General features: G+C 45.8%; 2 long non-coding RNA genes across 4 annotated transcripts; one reads left to right on the forward strand and one right to left on the reverse strand.

Annotated features, from left to right (window-relative positions):
* Window positions 1-91: 91 nt before the first annotated feature.
* Window positions 92-14,424, reverse strand: LOC104008477 (uncharacterized). 3 transcript variants are annotated; one of them, XR_001707269.3, is made up of 7 exons: window positions 14,386-14,424; window positions 14,112-14,223; window positions 3,540-3,617; window positions 2,841-2,917; window positions 2,301-2,481; window positions 1,432-2,044; window positions 92-309 (listed from the first exon to the last, which is right to left on the reverse strand). It is a non-coding gene; the product is annotated as an uncharacterized LOC104008477 (long non-coding RNA). The 3 variants fall into 3 exon arrangements; XR_010147540.1 differs by having other exon boundaries at window positions 2,707-2,917; XR_683076.4 differs by having other exon boundaries at window positions 2,301-2,917.
* Window positions 5,794-17,534, forward strand: LOC129136421 (uncharacterized). Its single transcript, XR_008538027.1, has 3 exons — window positions 5,794-9,845; window positions 12,690-12,822; window positions 17,309-17,534. It is a non-coding gene; the product is annotated as an uncharacterized LOC129136421 (long non-coding RNA).
* The last annotated feature ends 1,569 nt before the right edge of the window (window positions 17,535-19,103 follow it).

Below are 19,103 nucleotides of genomic sequence, written 5' to 3' on the forward strand. Positions count from 1 at the left end.
TACAGTATGTTCATAATTTTATAAAGTATCTATGTGCATAGGAACTTTGCAGAAAGACACCAAAATCTCCAGAAGTTGGAATTCTGGCTGATTTTTATTTTATCATTTTTTTTTTTCCACAATGAACATTATTATCATGAGAATAAAAGAAATCCCATATTATAGAAGTTGTTGGGTCTTCCCTGCTGGAAATGAAGAAGGAATCACAGCTGCTCTGGTGAGGGAGCTGTTAGGTCCAGTGCTCTCTGACACTTGACTGCTTAGGCCAGCGGAGGTGGAAGGCCCAAATGGGAGTCAGATCCTGTAATCCTGCCAACCATCAGGAGGAGACAGATTTAGATCTGGTAGAGGACAAGGCAGTCTGTTCCTCCCTCACCGCCTCCCACTCACTTTTCCTTTCTCTTGCACCTTCTTTGTGCTGTAGTGACAAGCACTCTGCTCTTAAGGGCAGAAGAACTGGGTCCACATCTTGACCCTCACACCCCCTAGATAGGTGGCTGGATGAATTTTTCAGTCCTACCAAACCTTACCCCATTTACCTATAAGACACAGAGCAGAAGCCTCAAATTGATCATTAGCAGCTCAGTCGTACCTAAGGGACTTTGCAATTTTTTTTTAACACACCCACATCTTCTTAACAGCAATTCTTTTCCCTCTTTCTAGAATGTCATGTGGTTAATTCCTTCTTGTCATTTGGGTCTCAGAGTGGCACCTCCTCAAAGAGTTCCTCACTCCCCTCAGTCCCTCTCCATACATTTTTTATTTTTGCTGAGTACTGATCCCTAACTAAGATTATCTTATATATTTGCTAGCTTGCTTCTTGTCTCCTGGAAATTAAATTCTTTGGGAGCAGGAATCTTGCCTGCCTTGAGCACCACTGTATCTCCATTACCTAAAACACTGTCTGTCACCAATTAAATGAGTCAAGTACTGTGCAATACATTTTCACCATGTTTTCTTATTTAATCTTCCCAAGAACCCCGTGTGGTTTATGTATGAGAGAAAGGTTAAGAACAGAGAGGTGAAGTACAATGAGTAAGTGGCAGAGCCAGAATTAGCGCTAATTCTGGAACACTTTCCACTTTGCTACCCCTCCCTCCCATGCAGCCAGCATGAAGCCTGTTTTGGAGAGAGGGCTGGGACGGTTCAAGGGCAGGGAACATGAAGAGCCAAATTTCTGAGTCTGGAAAGTTCAAAATAGGAAAAAGACAGAATTGGGTTATGGTCATGGGAAATAGGGGGAGCAAAGGCTGGGAAGAGCTGGAGAAGCTTGCTTGGAGTTTAGGATCTTGAGACCATTTTATAAGTATCTGAGTGACACATCCTCCCTTTCATTTATTCCATAAGTAGACATTGAACACTTCCTGTGGGTTTTAAGTGGTTCAGAACTTCCCTGGAAGGGGTAGCCCCTGTCCTTAAGTAAACACCTACTGTGTGCTCCATGTGGCTCAGGACACATCTAGGCTGGGAGATCGTTGTCCTTGTCCTGCCGGTGCCCGGGGTACTGCCTTGAGCCAACTGGGTGTCTGCTTAGTAGGGGTTACCTGCCCTGAGCAGAGACAGATGGGAGATTTCAGTCATCATTAAGGTTTATTGGCCAGCAAGGCTGGAATTTCCCAGAGAGAGGAATTAATCTCTCTGCTGACTGAGAGCAGACATCCTGCTGGGAGTAGTTATATAAATTCTGTTGCTCAAATTAATTAGGATTGTGATTCATTTGTTTAATGAGGAAGAATCTGATGATGGCAAGAGCCAAGCCAGCCTGGCCTTTCAGAGCCCAGCCAATCCCAGGTGACACTGTGGTAGGTGGGAGGATCTGGTGGCTGGAGCAGGGCTCTGCCATGGGCAGAAGAACCTAGCCAATCAGTAAAAGGAACAAACTGAGGCAGGCAAAGACAGCCAATCAGAATTCAGTGCTAGTTTAGAAGGGGATCCGAGGCTTTGGAGTCTCCTGAAGCTCATGTCTGTGTAGTCTCTCAGGTTGCCAAGCATGGAAGGATCTCTCAGCTTCATCCAGAGTCTTATACCCTCCTCTTTTTCGAAGCTGTGGAGAAAAATTTCTGACCTGAGATCACCTCAGCAGCACTCCCAGGACCCATCCAGCCATTTCCCCCATCCCCAAAATTTGCAGGAGGAAGGGTTATTTCAATAAAGCAAAAACCTGTTGCCTGAATCATATAAAAAGATTCTTCTATTTCTCCTACCTCTACTTACAAAGTGACCCCTCCCTTCTACTCAGAATGCCCCTACTGCCTATTCAAGGTAAGCCCCAAATCCCACCAGCATCACCTTCATTCTACCTGTGAGGCCCCTGCTGGCCTGGGTCTCAGCTTCCTTAAGACCTGGGTCTCAGCTGCGGTAATACCAGTGAGAGACAGGATGGTTGCTGGATGAGGGTAGCCACAGTGGGGAGGGAGAGATGCAGAAACTCCACACAACTCTGGGGGTCATGATTCATATTATAGTGTATGTGATGGTGCCCTTTGGGATAGAACAGAAAAGGTGCTTCCTGAAGGTGTGTTTCCTGGTGGCCCTGAAGAAAAGGGGCCAGAGTCAGCAAATGTTTGGAAAGGCAGAAGGATTTGGTGATGGACGACATGTTGGGGAAGAAGAAAGGAGAATAATGCAAATTTTGGGACTTATGAATTCACAGCAACATCTACAGAAACCCCCAGGGAGCCTTGTTTTCTTTCAAGGCTCACCCACCTCTTACTGTGTCAGACCAGACTGGTGTGACCTGGATAAATCATGAGTTGGGCACAACAGGACCTGTGATGAAGCAGGAGTATTGTCAAGGGTGGGTGCTGGGCTGCCCCAAGGGCTTCATCTTCTCTGCTTACCAGGCTGAGAAGCTTCACCTGGAGCCTGGTCAGTTGTGCCTCGGTTAGAGAATGTGTAGCCACAAAGGGCCACTGGTCTGGGAACCAAAAGTACAAAATGGAGTGAGCTAGGACAGATCTTGTCAGCTCTCTGGGCCTTACTTGCCTCGTCCTTGAAAGGTGCCTATTGTCTGCCCTGAGGAGAATAGAGCTTCTGCTCTTGCTCCCTATAGACTGTTGCCCGTCAGCTGCTAGAGAGATCTTTTGTAAATTTAAGTCAGACCTTGTTATTTCCTATATTTTAAATCCCTCTAAAGCCTTTTCAACACATTCAGAATTTCTAAAAAAAAAACAATAAAGAGAAACTAATCCTTGGCAAAGAGGCCCATGTGATCTAGCCCCTGCCTGCCTTTCAGTCACCCTCCTCTGCAGCTCCCGTCCCTCACCCCACTCTGCCCATGCCAGCGCTCCTTCTGATCCTTGAATCCAAGCCCATTCAAATCATAAGGCCTTTGCACTGACTGGTCTCTGTCCCTGGGGCATCTTTCCCCAGCTCTTTACATGGGTGGAAACTCAATTCTGCTTAAATGTCACCTTCTTGGACAGACTTTCCCCAACTAATCTAAAGTAGCCCAGGCTCCATCCATTACCCTGTCTAATTTTTCACTGTAACATTTTTTACTACCCTTCTTTTATTGGTTTGTTGTCTACCTTCCTCACCTGGAATTTAAGTTCCACGAGCCCGAGGGCTTTCCCCATGGCATCAGTCAGGGTCCAGCCAGGAGAACAGGAACTGCACTACATATTTCAGAGGTGTCATTTAATAAAAGAAGTTACTTTCAATAAAACATATTAGAGGGAGAGGAAAAATCTAAACACGAACACTGAAGTAAGACAGAGGTAATAACCACAAGAAGCAGTGTGTGTTGTCAGAATCTATGTACTGGGGCCGGGCACAGTGGCTCACACCTGTAATCCCAGCACTTTAGGAGGCTGCGGCGGGAGGATTGCTTGAGGTCAGGAGTTCAAGACCAGCCTAACCAACATGGTAAAAACCCATCTCTACTAAAAATACAAAAATTAGCCGAGTGTGGTGGTGGGTGCCTGTAATCCCAGCTACTCAGGAGGCTGAGGCAGGAGACTCACTTTAACCCAGAGGCAGAGGTTGCAGTGAGCCAAGATTGTGCCACTGCACTCCAGCCTGGGCAACAGAAACTCCATCTCAAAAACAAACAAACAAGCAAAAAAGAATCTATGTGCTGTGAGGAAGAACCCACAGAGGTAGGAGCCAGTCCTCCAAGGGGGCACCACCCAGCTGCCACTCACCTCTAAGGTGGCATAGGGAGGCTGGTTCTGGGAGCATTGAAAGGAGCTAGAAACTAGAGCCAGCTTCTGCCACGAGGAAGAAGGGCCATTGCTGGGGCAACCCTGGCAAGCATAGAGGAAGCATAAAGGAAAGATCAGTTTCCTGCTTCCTCTGCCTGCCTTCCAGTGTCCAACTAGTATCACTGCCAATGAAAACCGGAAGTCCCATGTCAAAGGATATACCAGCCCCAGCATCACAAAGAGAGCATTAAAAGGTGGGATTTGAGCCAGGCGCGGTGGCTCACACATGTAATCCCAGCACTTTGGGAGGCCAAGGCAGGCAGATCACTTGAGATCAGGAGTTCAAGACCAGCCTGGCCAACATGATGAAATTTCATGGGCTCGTGGACCTTAAATTCCAGGTAGGGAAGATAGACAACAAACCAATAAAAAGAGAGTAGTAAAAATCTACTAAAAACACAAAAATTAGTCGGGCGTGGTGGTGGACACCTGCAATCTCAGCTACTTGGGAGGCTAAGGCAGGAGAATCACTTGAATCCAGGATGTGGAGGTTGCAGTGAGCTGAGACTGTGCCACTGCTCTCCAGCCTGGGCAACAGAGTGAGACTCCATCTCAAAAAAAAAAAAAAAAAAAAAAAAAAAAAGGTGGGATTTGGAGCAGAGATACAACAGCAGAATGACTAGTACACCTGTCTTGTACAGTTCCTTAGCCCCATGCTGGAAGAGTGCTTGGCCTCTAGTAGACAATCAAATATTTGTTGAATGGATGGATGAAAAATGAATCACGCACCATATACAGTGTTAGTAGCTAGGGGTGCAGATATGAGACACACACTCTAACCTCAAGTGGCTCACACTCTAGTAAGAGAAACAGGCATTGTTTATGGTTCAGGATAAGTGTAACAAGAGAAGCACCTGCAATGTACTTTGGAAGCACAGAAGAGAGACTCGTCATGGCCAAGGACAAAGAGGAATTAGTGAGACACACAGGGAAGCTGATGGTCAGAGGTGTGAGGTTGCAGAGCACGTTAGGGCTGGGAACAGTTCATACAAAGTCAGAGCTTGGAGAGAGTATGACTCAAGTAGTTCATGACAGCTGGAGCATCCATAGGACATCAGGGAGAGCTGAGCCTGGAAAGCTCAAGTCCAGCTCATGAAGGCTTCTTATGTCATGCTCAAGGTCAAGGAGCACCGGCCAGGGTTTCACCTCAAGGCAAAGGAGTACTGGCCAGGATTTATGAGCAGGACAGCACATGATCAGAGAGTAACATGATCAGATCTGAGGAGTATGAGTTTGCAGGGAGAAGAATGAAGACTGGAGCCCAGTTAGAAAGTTTTTAGAATAGGCTGGGCCCAGTGGCTCAAGCCTGTAATCCCAGCACTTTGAGAGGCCAAGGCGGGCGGATCACGAGGTTAGGAGATCAAGACCATCCTGACTAACACAGTGAAACCCCGTCTCTACTAAAAATACAAAAAAATTAGCTGGGCATGGTGGTGGGTGCCTGTAGTCCCAGCTACCCAGGAGGCTGAGACAGGAGAATGGCGTGAACCCGGGAGGCGGAGCTCGCAGTGAGCTGAGATCGCGCCACTGCACTCCAGCCTGGGTGACAAAGCGAGATTCTGTCTCAAAAAAAAAAAAAAAGAAAGAAAGAAAGTTGTTAGAATAGTCCTGGATAAAAAGGATGCTGCCTTAGTCCATTCCTGCTGCTATAACAATGCTATAAACAATGCTATAAACAAATGCTGCTATAAACAAAATACTTCAGACCAGATAATTTGTAAATTATAGAAAAGTATTTCTCACAGTTCTGGAGGTCAAGGTGCCGGTAGATTTGGTGTCTGGTGAGGGCTTGCTCTCTCCTTCCAAGATGATACCTGGTTCCTATACCCTCCAGAGGGGATGCACGCTATGTCTTCACATGGCAGAAGGATGAGAAGGGCCAGGCAGCTCTCTGAAGCCTCTTTTTTTGAGACGGAGTTTTGCTCGTGTTGCCGAGGCTGGAGTGCAATGGCACAATCTAGGCTCACTGCAACCTCCGCGTCCTAGGTTCAAGTGATTCTCCTGCCTCAACCTCCTGAGTAGCTAGGATTACAGGTGCCTGCCACCATGCCCAGCTAATTTTTGTATTTTGAGTAGAGACGGGGTTTCACCATGTTGGCCAGCTGGTCTTGAACTCTTGACCTCATGTGATCCGCCCACCTCAGCCTCCCAAAGTGCTGAGATTACAGGCGTGAGCCACCACGCCCAGCCTCTGAAGCCTCTTTTACAAGAGCATTAATCCCATTCCCAAGGGAAGAACCCTCATGACTTAATCAGTTCCCAAAAGGCCCCACCTGTTAATACCACCACAATGGGGATTAAGTTTCAACATGAATTTGGAGGGACACAAACATTCAAGCTTTAACAGATAGGTATTCATCTAACTGTATACTTTCATGGATGTAGTTTGCTATTTGTAATTTATACCTCAATAAAGTCGGATTAAAACAAGAAATAAATGATGGGAATCTGAGCAAAGGCTGTGAAGGTTGAGGACCAAAGGAGGGGAAGAAAGAACTACCGAGGAGCTGGGATCACTCAGCCTGTAAACTGTCACGGGATAACCCAGGCTCCGGTGCCTGAGAGTCAGCCAGGTCGTTGCATCGTCCCCTCACGAACGTGTAAGACTTCAGAGTTGGAAACAGCCTTCAGAGAATACATCAGTGTCCCAAAAGGAAACAGAACTCTGCTCAAATAGTTCAACTGAAGAGACCTTACTGAGGAGGTACTATTTACAGAAGGCTAGATTAAAGAAACCAAGAAGAATATTGAGAAACCCAGAGACTGCAAACTGCTGTGTATTAGTGTGTTGCCGCATTGCTCTAAATACCTGAGACTCGGTTATTTATAAAGAAAAGAGGCCCTGGGTGTGGTGGCTCATGCCTGTAATCCCAGCACTTTGAGAGGCGGAGGCAGGCAGATCACTTGAGGTCAGGAGTTCGAGACCAGCCTGGCCAACATGGTGAAACCCTCTCTCTACTAAAAATACAAAAATTAGCCAGGCATGGTGGGGAGTGCCTGTAATCCCAGCTCCTCAGGAGGCTGAGGTGGGAGAATCACTTGAACCCGGGAAGTGGAGGTTGCAGCGAGCCGAGATCATGCCACTGCACTCCAGCCTGGGCCACAGAGCGAGACTGTGTCTCAAAAAAAAAGAAAAGAGGTTTCATTGGCTCACAGTTCCACAGGCTGTACAGGAAGCATGGCAGCATCTGCTTTTGGGGAGACCTCAGGGAACTTATAATCATGGCAGAAGGCAAAGCCAGAGCAGGCATTCACATGGCCAGAGCAGGAGGAAGAGAGAGAGGGTGGAGGTGCTACACACTTTTAAACAACCAGATCTCATGAGAACCCTATCATGAGAACAGCACTAGGGGAATGGTGCTTAAGCATTAAAACTGCCCTCATGATCCAATTACCTCCCACCAGGCCCCACCTCCAACAATGGGGATTACAATTCCACATGAGATTTGGGCAGGGACACAGATCCAAACCATATCATGCTGGAAACCACCCATGGGCCTAAAGAAGGTTACTGGAGCCCATTGAGGCCTGGAGCAGTGGGAAGGACCACTGGGCAGAAGCTATAGCCAGGCAGAACGGCACTGGCCCAACCCTGCATCAAAGCAGAGAGGTAGCAGAGAAGAAATACTCTCCCACTTTCCAGCCTCCTGCCTGTGTCTCCCAGTGGCCAAATCATACTGGAGCCAATAGACACAGGAACCCATTGATTCATTCCACAGGGATCAGCCTTCTGAGGCACAGAGCAATTCTAAGAAGGAGAGACAATGAATTGAAGAGGACAAGTGGAGAACAACCGCATCATGTACTGCAATTTCCACCCTGTTGTTTTTCCCCAGAAGAAGCCTCAGAGAGTGGAGGCAATCTGCCAAAGGCCATGTAGCAAGTTAGGACAGGGCCCTTAGCTCCTCTTCCTTGGGGCCCAGGCTCCTTGCACACTGGGCCTGCACCGAAGGCAGCCAGGTGGGATGCCCCATTGTCTTGGAGCTGCAGCTGCAGGTCCCAATTAGCCAGAGGAAGGCAGCTGAGCAAGGGCAGCAGTGGGCAGGGCCAGGAAAGATGAACATCCAAGGGCTGGCCACCCACCCTCAACGTCAGGAAGGTAATAGACACTTGCTTCCTTGTCTCATGATTTGCTACCTGCCCCCCTGGTCCCCATTTCCTCTCTTGAGTCCTCCCTAGACCTGGGGACAGGAACCCAGACCTAGGATGGGCAGGAACAAAGGGAGGAGACTCTGCTTCCCTGGTAGCCAGCGCTGCTCATCGATTCCCTAGAGCTGCTCACTGATCCAGCACAAGATGGTTTAATTGAAGTCACTACAATAAATGGTGCAGAAAAGCAACACCCTTTGTCTGCCAGGAGCCTCAGAGAAATGGGAGAGGGAGCTGGGAAAACCAGCAGCAGCAACTGCCATTACACGATGATGCAAAGGGGGTGAGACTGAGGCGTCACAGAGTCCTGGGTTTGAAGCCTGACTGGTCACTTACAAGTTATGTGACCTTAGTCAAGTCCCTTTATCTTCCCCAGCTTCTAGGCCCTAGTCTAGGAAAATGGGAATATTGTAACCTGTCCTCCCAGGCCCTGCATGACCCTGGGCCCTGCCTGCATCTCCAGCTCCATCTCCCACCACCTCTCACCTCCTGTCACTCTGTGGTTACCCACGTGGGTTGCTGTTCCCTGCCAGTCCTCATATTTCACTCACATGGATCTCTCCCCTGAAATGCCCTTCCCATTCCTTCCTTGAGTAATTCCTACTCACCTTTCAAGATTCAGATCCAGAGTCACCTCCTCCAGCAAGACTCTCTATGCCCAGCCTTCCTTCCCCTGAGTGCCTCTAGCACACCCTGACTGTTGACATCCATTTGGCATTTGACACTCCCTCTCGTGCACAGCAGTCTTTCTCTCTCCCTATGGCTTATCTTCTCATGGAGATAAACATGGGAGCTATATCTTCTCTTTCTCATCTTCACATGCCTAATATATGCCTAACATCACAGTCGTGTTGGGGTTGGGGGTACTGAGGTGCAGAGATTCAGAGTCCAGAGGTGGGCACAGCCAGGATGCAGCCGGCACTGGTAGATGATAACTCCCATGTAGCCACGAAGCTCCCTTCCCAGATAGTTAGGATGGTACGTCCACCATATGTTCTTGTCTTCAGCATGGAACACAGCCTCCTCTGTGCCCAGGACCAGCTGGCTCTCTGCTCAGCTCCATAAACTACTATCTGATTCAGTATCAGAGGACAGAGGATCCAAGTTGTGAAATCATAAAATGTCAGCATCAAACCTTCTAATGTAGCAAAAGTGAAGTCTCAGTACCTCCAGTCTACGTCATAAGAAGCTTTATCATTTCCACTTGTGTCTCTTGGGATGCTCTCTCTCAGAATCCAGGTGCCCTTCCATGAGAAGCCCAAGCCATGTGGAGAAGCCACGTCTAGGGACTCCAGTTAACACTCTCAGCTGAGTCCCCAGCTGACAGTCAGCATCAACTGCCAGCCACCTCTGTCTAAAAGTGGGCTATCTTGGGCATCCAGCCCAGTCAAGCCTTCAGATGAGTCCAGTCCCAGCCACTATCTCACACAACCACACGAGAGACATCAAGAACTCCCAGTGGAGTCCAGTCAGCCCATGGAACTGTAAGAGGTAATAAATTATTGTTTTACAGTACTAAACAAATGTTTTAAAGAAATGTAATAGCAATGTCATCTTACTTATGAGAAGCAGAAGCTCAGAAATGCCATGTAACTTATCCAAGGTCATAAAATAAGTTAGAGGCAGAGTACAGTGCAGCTAACTGTTGTCACCCATCATCAGCATCAGAGATGATAAAGGGAAGTGAGCTATCTGGGGTGGGAGTGGAGGGAGAGAGAAGGAAGCTAAATTGTGTAGGAAACATCCCAAGTTAATTCTGTTTAAGAAGAAACTATTTCAAATGTATATGTATTTTTTTAATTTTAAAAAAGTATCTTATGACTTTTCAGAGTTTACAGAGTTAATGGTTCTATATTTCAGCCTTGAGTTCATTTTGTTTTTTCTTCCCCCTTGAGATAATTAGCCATAAGCGTACCTGAGTACATTTTTCATGTCAAGAAGACAATGGCTTCAAAGGAAGGGAAAGGGCAGCCCCACAGGAGGCCCAGAAAAGAAGGCCAGGTGAAAAAAGCAAAGCCTCCCAGGGAAACATTCACATTTCCTGAATGATCTGTCATCAAAAATGCATGTGCATGCAGAGGGGCAACCAACAGAGTCAGGGCAAACGCAGCCAGGCTGGCCCCTGCTCCCAACTGTGCCCAGAGGACTTTGAAACACACCCATACCCAGGACAAAAGCAACCCTCCTTCCTGAAATCACTGCCATCTATCTGGCAAAACCACAAGTCCAAAGGAAAATCTTGGATTTGGCTTTTTTTTCAGGCTCCTAAATTTAAGCAACATTAATTTTTTAAAGGCCTGTCCTGCTCTCTACACTGCAATGGAAGATTCAGGGGAGCAGCATTTCATGGTAAGATTAGAACCAGGCCATTCTGTTCTTAATCCTTACCTTGGAGTTGCTGTGAAAAGGTGTTGGCTTCACACTTGGATAGTCCTGGGACTGGGCCCAGTATTCCCTTGTTGTTTGTTCTGGAGCATTGCTGTGAGAAGCCATCATTTTTTGCTTATGTCCCTGGGGCTTTATTTACTTCACCTTGTGTTTAATCTTCCCAGTAACCCTATGAGGGAAGTATATTACCTCATTTCAAGGGTAAGGAGATTAGTCTCAAAAAGAAACACACACTCCAAATAACAGATGGGATTCAAACCTTGGCCTGCCCAATTCCAGAGATCTGCTCTAATATGGTTTTGCTGTGTCCCTACCCAAATCTCATCTTGAATTCCCACTTGTTGTGGGAGTGACACAGTGGGAGGTAACTGAATCATGGGGACAGGTCTTTCCCAGGCTATTCTGATGATAGTGAATAAGTATCATGAGATCTGATGGTTTTTAAAAGGGGAGTTTCCCTGCACAAGCTCTTCTTCTCTTGTCTGCTGCCATGTGAGATGTGACTTTCACCTTTCACCACAATTGTGAGGCTTCCCCAGCCACGTGGAACTGTAAGTCCATTAAACCTCTTTCTTTTGTAAATTGCTCAGTCTCGCGTATGTCTTTATCAGCAGTGTGAAAATGGACTAACAAATACTCTTCCCTGTACACCGCTTCTATCAGTTACATACTGCCATAATAATTCTGTGAAATAAATAATCTCAAAACCTAGGTGGTATAGAATAGTAAGGCTTTATTGATCACAGGTCTGGGATGGTTGGCTAGGTGGTTGTGCTGATCATGGCTGGGCTCACTAACATGCTTAGGGCTTGGTTGCCATCGACTGATCTAGGCTGGCCTCAACTGGGACAGCTGGGATGACTCAGCTCTGCTCCAAGTGTCTCTAATCCTAGCCCAGGCATGTTCTCATGGCAATGGCACAGGTACAAGAGAGAAGGCAAACATGATTAGTTGCACAAGTATTTCTCAAGCTTTTGCTTACATCACATTTGCTGTTGTTATCCTGTTGGCCAGAGCAAGTTATATTGCTGAGCCCAGAATCAGAAAAGGACATTGCAGATGAATGGCAAAAGGTGTGCGTACAGGGAAGGGTAGGGATTTGGAACCAGTTTTGCAATCTACCACATGATCTTGGGTAAGTTACAGTCCCCTCTCAGAGCCTCTGCTCCTGCATTTTTTAATAGGATGGTATCTACTTCGTAGGGCAGCTGAGATCATTAAATAAGACAAGCTGTGTGAAACACTAGCAAATTGAGAACTACCCTTCCTACTGATGTATTTCAAGTGTACAAGCCTGGGGGTGTTTGTACACATTAACAGAGATACATGAAAACCTCCATGTCTATTTCCAGAGTCCACAGAATTCTACCCAAGTCTCAGAGGTGAGATGGTCCAATCACTGAGATGATAAACAAGAATTGTAGAAAGAGAATAAATCAAGGAAGAAAACAATAAGTAAATGATGTAATTAAAGTTACTGTTGAATAACCTATCAAGGAGAGAATGAGTCAGTGGCAAGTTGAAGCGATGAATCAGGCACAATGTCATGTTTCTAGAATTCTTGTCTATTTCAAGAAAGCCTGATGTCCCAGTTAAAAGAGCACCTTGAGCCTGTAGCAACAACATCTGGAAGGAAACACTCTTGTAATTTTAATTCCTCCTGGGTGCCACCACTAACGACAGGAGCAGCACCCGGGTAGCACAGTTAGGCACTCTGTAAAATCTCTCGTGGGAGGAGCTGAGAACTACAGCATTACCTCAAATGTATTCAAGGGGATTTTATTTTTTATTTTTATTTTTGCTGGATTTAAAACATTGTTTTTATGGGTAAAATGTAACTGAAAATATGACCATCATAACATACTTAAACCAAAAAACAAGTATTCAAACCACAGGTCTTATGTCAATTCACATCTGTCTTTTTTATTATTTTTTATCTTTTTACAGACAGGATCTCGCTGCGTTGCTCAGACTGGTCTCGAACTCCTGGGCTTAAGGGATTCTCCTGCCTCAATCACAGCCTCCCAAGTAGCTGAGATTACAAGTGCTCACCACCGTGCCAGCGAGTTCAGTTTTTGAGGTAAAAACAAGTGCACTCAAAAAGAAAAACACTGACAAATGTGTTAGAGTGGAGCATATTCCAAATAAGAATCACAAGCCTCGAAGAGGGGCTTCTGGAGAGTTCAGAGACTTACAGGCTAAAGATGACAGACCTCGAAGTGAGCCAGACCCACTGTGTACAGAGGCTGGATTTGGTCAGGCAGTTTCTTGGGACTCAAAAGAAGTAGAATCAAACCAGAAACAAAAGAACAAAATTTCCAGAAATGCTGGGGTCTTGGATATGCAGACTGATCAGGATTGAGTGCTGTTGCCCACTTCTGGGTCTTCTTTTTCTCCCCCAGCTTTATCGAGATGTAATTGACAAAAATTATATATATTTAAGGCGTGCAATGTGATTTTTGATATGTGTATATATTGCAAAATGTTCACCACACTCAAGCTGATTATCTAACATATCCATCACCTCACATAGTTCCTTTTTTTTTTTTTTTTTTTTTTCCTTCAAGACAGGGTCTCACTGTGTCATCCAGGCTGGAATGCAACGACGTGATCTTAGCTCACTGCAACCTCCGCCTCCTGGGCTAAAGGAATCCTCTTGCCTCAGCCTCCCGAGTAGCTGGGACTACAGGGACATACCACCACATCTGGCTAATTTTTTGTATTTTCAGTAGAGGCAGGGTTTTGCTGTATTGCCCAGGCTGGTCTCAAACTCCTGGGTTCAAGTGATCTGCCCACCTGGGCCTCCCAAAGTCTATTTTTTTTTTTTTTTTTTTTTTTGGTGAGAACAATTAAGATCTACTCTCAGCAAATTTCAAATACACAATACACTATTGCTAATTGTAGTCACCATTAGATCTCCAGAACTTATTCTGCATATCTGGAACTTTGTACCCTTAGACCAACCTGTTCCCATATCCCCCATCCTCCAGCCCCTGGCAACCACCATTCTACTCTCTGCTCCTAAGCATCTGACTTTTTTTATATTCCACATATTAGTGAGATGTGTGCAGTATGTGTTCAAGGAGATTTTATATTATTTTTGCAGAGGAATTTCCTGTGCAATATGCTATTTGATTGCCAAAACAAGACTGTGAATTCAGTGCAGGACAATGTGAATCACTCTACTCTATAGATGAGAACTGAGGCTCATACAGTCCTCTCGTTAGCAGCAAGACAAAGGTCAAAAGGCAAGCCTCTTAGGCTCTGTTATCTGAACTAACAGAGAACTGTATTCCAACTATTGGTAACTTCGTTCAGATAATTTCACCCTCTGTAAGAAATAACACTGAACACTTATTGAGCACTTACCTTATAAGCATAGTAGCTCATGTAATCCTCGCCACAAACTGAGAAGTCAATCTATGTGGGTTCCTTCCATTTCACAGATAAGGGGAAATTGGAGCTCAGAGATTTAAGCCACCTGCCAGAGGTCACATGGCCCATAAAAGGTGAACCAGGATTCACACTCAGGTCTGCGTGACCCCACACACCAAGCTCAACACTGCCGTTATGGATAAATTTGCCCCCTACCCACACACACATATATGTTTTGCCCAGTTACTCAGAAAACACATTTTCTCACCTGTATTTTGCACTTCACTTTGCCTGCCCAGCCACTGCCTTTAACTGACACAACTCAAGGCATAGGGGCAAGCGATATTAGCTCAGGAAACCTGAGCTGTGACCCTGAGCTGCTGACAGAATGTCTGATATTTATAGCAACTTAGAGTCAAGCACCAGGAAAAGTGTGTTCTGGACTATTGCAGATGTCCTCAGGTAGAAAGAAAATATCTCTATGAAAAATCGTGTGGGATGCTTAACTGATGGAACATCAAACATGAAAAGACAGTTCGATGGGTTTGCATCGGTTAAAAAATAATAGTAAAAGCATGACCCAGTCAACCTCTGTGGATAACATTCTTCAAACGTTTAGGATATAGCCACAGGAGAAGACCCATCACTAGTTGAATTTATAAATTGCCACCCTGTACTTTAACTATCTTACTTATGCGTTTTGTTATTGATTTAGATCTGTCCCATTCCACGAAGGATTTAAGGCTAAAGATTTAAGTTGTGAAGATGATAATGGATTGACTCTATGAATGGCCACATTTTTTTATGCCTCCCTTTTCCCTTGTCCTTGAGCAGTGTCCTCCGACACTGACTCTGTGCTTGGCCCTGTGGCTTGCTTTGGCCAATGGTACAGCAGCAAACTTGATGCAAACACAACTTGAAAAAGAAGAGGACAGCCAAGTCATCCCAGCCAAGGCCACCCTGGACCAGCCAGCCTCTTGCCAAGCTGCCAGTGACCACAGAGTCCAATTAACAACAGCCAGTCCTGGCCCAGGTCAGCAGACCCATGAGAAAGAACTTGCTATCATTTAAAGCCATGGGTTTGGGGGTGGCTTGTTGCACAGCAATAACTAACTAATACAGAAACTTACATTCTACAAAAATGCTATTAATCAACAAGCATATTAAGATGCAATCTCGGCCTGGTGCAGTGGCTCACACCTGTAAACCCAGTACTTTGGGAGTCCGAGGCAGGTGGATCACCTGATGTCAGGAGTTCGAGACCAGCCTGGCCAACATGGCAAAACCCGGTCTCTACTAAAAATACAAAAATTAGCTGCACATGGTGGTGGCCGCCTGTAATCCCAGCTACTTGGGAGGCTGGGGTAGGAGAATTGCTGGAACCCAAGAGGCGGAGGTTACAGTGAGTCGAGATCACGCCATTGCACTCCAGCCTGGGTGACAAGAGTGAAACTCCATCTAAGGAAAAAAAAAAGATGCGATCTCCACCGCTAGAAACTTTGTATTTACTTGTGGCAAGACAGAAAAAGGAAAAATACCAGCGAGATCTAATTAAACTATGTCAAAATTGTTTATATCCTATTCCCTCTACCAGGCCAAGCTCATATGCCAATTTCCTCATGGAACCTTTCACTCCTCCATCTCTTTGCCAAGTTGAAATGTTAACTTCTGCTTCTCTGGGATACTTCGGACCTTTGTTTAAAGCTCTCCCATCTGCTTTTTGCGCTATGTTTAGGGTTATGGCTGGATGGGAATAGGTCTGTCTCTTGCCACTACTGGTAAAATTGGTTCTTGCTTAGCATGATGTGGGCTCCCCACATCTGGCACAGTGACTTGCGCAGGTATGAGCAATCTTGATCAATGTTTGTTGAATGAATAGGCAAATAACTATTGTAAGAGTTTAGCATGAGGGAAAACTCCAACAGAAGTGTGGTAGTCAAGAAGGGTTGAATTAAGGAAGGAGGAGTTAATGTCCTCGACAGGGGCCTCCCATTAAGAACTCATAGAATTCATGGACAGAAGAATTTAGATGAGGAAAATTTTACATCTTCAGATTCGCTGATCTCTGAAACTTCACATTTTCTTCCATTATAAATGTAGGCTACAAACCACAGAAGTAGATGTAACAGATACTTTGCTATCACACGTAATGTTGCAGATATTGGAGAGAGGAACAAAATATAATTTATGTTCATCACTACTGTACTTTGAAATTATAGTGGCTTTTTGGCCAGGCATGGTGGCTCATGCCTGTAATCCCAGCACTTTGGGAGGCAGAGGCAGGTGGATCACTTGAGCCCAGGAGTTTGAGACCAACCTGGGCGAGACCTCATCTCTACAAAAAATATAAAATTTAGCCAGATATGGTGGCATATGCTTGTGGTCCCAGGTACTCGGGAGGCTGAGGTGAGAGTATCTCTTGAGCCCAAGAGTTCGAGGCTGCAGTTAGGCAAGATTGTGCCACTGGACTCCAGCCTGGGTGACAGAGAGAGACCCTGAAAAAAATAAAAGAGGAAAGAGAGAAAGAAAGAAGGAAAGAAAGAAAGAAAGAAAGAAAGAAAGAAAGAAAGAAAGAAAGAAAGAGAGAGAGAGAAAGAGAGAGAGAGGGAGGGAGGCAGGAAGGAAGGAAGGAAGGGAAAAAGGAAGGAAGGAAGGAGGGAAGGAAGGAAGGAAAAGAGAAAAGAAATTGCGTTTTTTTTTATGTTAATAAAGGACAGTATTCTTATATCATAAATTTGGTTTTTTGAATACTTCAGTAACTGTTTTCAGTTTCTTTTATAATCCTGTGTATTTTATATCTTTCAAATCATTTTTTGGAAGACAGGCCTAATAGGCTTTATCAGACCATTAAATGGTGCCCATGGCACGAAAGTGGTTAAGATCTCCCTGCCTTGGAGAATAGGTAGATTGTTATTACAGCGATGGGAGAGAAGTATACATCCCAAATAGATGACCAGAACAGCATAAACCAAGATACAGGTGGGGAAGAGTATGAGATGCATGGCGGGATGGAATGTGCCTCCCCTCCCCATCCTTGAGGAGAAAGTCTCCTTGGCAAGATTAAGTAAAAAGACAGCGACTTTATTAGCATAATAATGCATCAAGGAGCAAGAGAATAGTTGATTTGTTTTAGACATGCTCTAAGAATCTGGAGAATTTAAATTCTTAAGGCTCTAACGTCTCCTCTGCAGGGTGGAGCCAAGACTCTGAGGAGAGGGCTGAACTGTGAACCTAGAAGTACCATCTCCCCCTGCACACACCTTTGGTCAAGTTGACCCCAAGAAGAAGGACAAGTCCTCTGCACGGCGATGAGGCCATACACACAGTCTGTGGCCCGGCTTTGGGAGACTGATGGGACAAAGGATGTTTTGCACGATCCTTGGTCTCTGAGCAAATATATACATGGGTTAACACAAAGGCTCTCTTTTTGAAAAATGTGACTGTGAAAGTGTGCCCTCCCACATATTCCAGGCATAACACAGGAGTGACTGCATGTTTGGGGACAGTGCGGAGGCCACTCTGATTAGATCAGAGGATGTGGACTGGTTCATGATGTAAAAGCTGAAGGGAGGCCGGGCACAGTGGCTCACGCCTGTAATCCTAGCACTTTCGGAGGCCAAGGTGGGTGGATCACGAGGTCAGGAGATCGAGACCATCCTGGCTAACAAGGTGAAACCCCGTCTCTACTAAAAATACAAAAATTAGCCAGGCGTGGTGGCAGGCGCCTGTAGTCCCAGCTACTGGGGAGGCTGAGTACTGGGGAGGCTGAGGCAGGAGAATGACGTGAACCTGGGAGGCAGAGCTTGCAGTGAGCTGAGATTGCGCCACTGCACTTCAGCCTGGGCAACAGAGCGAGACGCTGTCTCAAAAAAAAAAAGTGCTGAAGGGAGGGTGGTAATGAAGGGAAGAGGACTCCAGGGTTTCAAGTGCCATGGATTAAGGGAGGGAGTAAAGGCAGGGGGCCAGGACAGATGGTTGGATCTGTCTTAGAGGTGAGGTACCTTCAAGATGTCTCAGGGAAAATGGCCAGTAGTCCATCAGGACTCAAGAGTAAGACTCCAGGGAGACACTGGCATGAAATGGGAAGAGAGCTAAGAAAATAATCCACATAGAGGTGATCATTAAAGGCGTAAAGAATAAAGCAATAATGTAAAAAAAAAAAAAGCAAGGACTGAACTTTAGGGAACAAGTAAGTAGGCTTCTTTTGTGTCCCAAAGCCAGAGAACGAGAACATTTCAAAAAGAGGGGTTAAATTCAGCCTGAAGAAGGAAGTTGCACAAAATCTCTGGATGTGGCTACCGGGAAGGCCTTGGTGAATTCTGAGCGAGCCGTTCCCACGGAGGGAGCAGTGGATGGAGGCCAGCTGAGGACTGCCGGGTTAGAGGGTGGGTGGAGCAGCCAAGGGAGACAGGAGAGGGTGGGAGCCAATGAAATGGAGAGAGGGAGGCTAGGAGATTTGCAGGCCAACAGCATCACATTAAGTTTCTTTTTAACAAGACGATCCAGTTTTTCATTAGAGAAAGAAGGAAACTGCAAATCAGGGGTATTTAAAGGTCGTGTGAAAATCACGAAAACCTCAAGTTGAATCTGTTCCCACCTAAATAACTTTTGTTTAGAAACCAAGCAAAGCCACTGAAACCATCTCAGCACAAATCCCAAAATGGAATTATTCGGATGTCTCTGAAATGGTGTAGGTGCCATGAGCCACTGTGCTAATATGCAGTGTGTCCACACAGAGGCCAGGGTCCAGTGGTGTCAGAGACAAAGGCCAGAGCTTCCCAGAAAGTTCCATAAGGACAGGAATTCAGGAAGTGGGGTCAAGGGAAGAGCTGCTGTCACTGAATATCCTGCAGCTTAAGAAAAAGATCCTATTTAACCAGCACCTACTATGGGCTAGGCACTTCACCGACATTTTTCTCATCCTGAACAAGACTACAAATTATTTTTTCTGTTACTATCCCCACAGTGGAGATAAGGAAACACAGG

Source organism: Pan troglodytes, chromosome 9 (genome assembly GCF_028858775.2).
Source record: "Pan troglodytes isolate AG18354 chromosome 9, NHGRI_mPanTro3-v2.0_pri, whole genome shotgun sequence".
NCBI classification, from domain to species: domain Eukaryota; kingdom Metazoa; phylum Chordata; class Mammalia; order Primates; family Hominidae; genus Pan; species Pan troglodytes.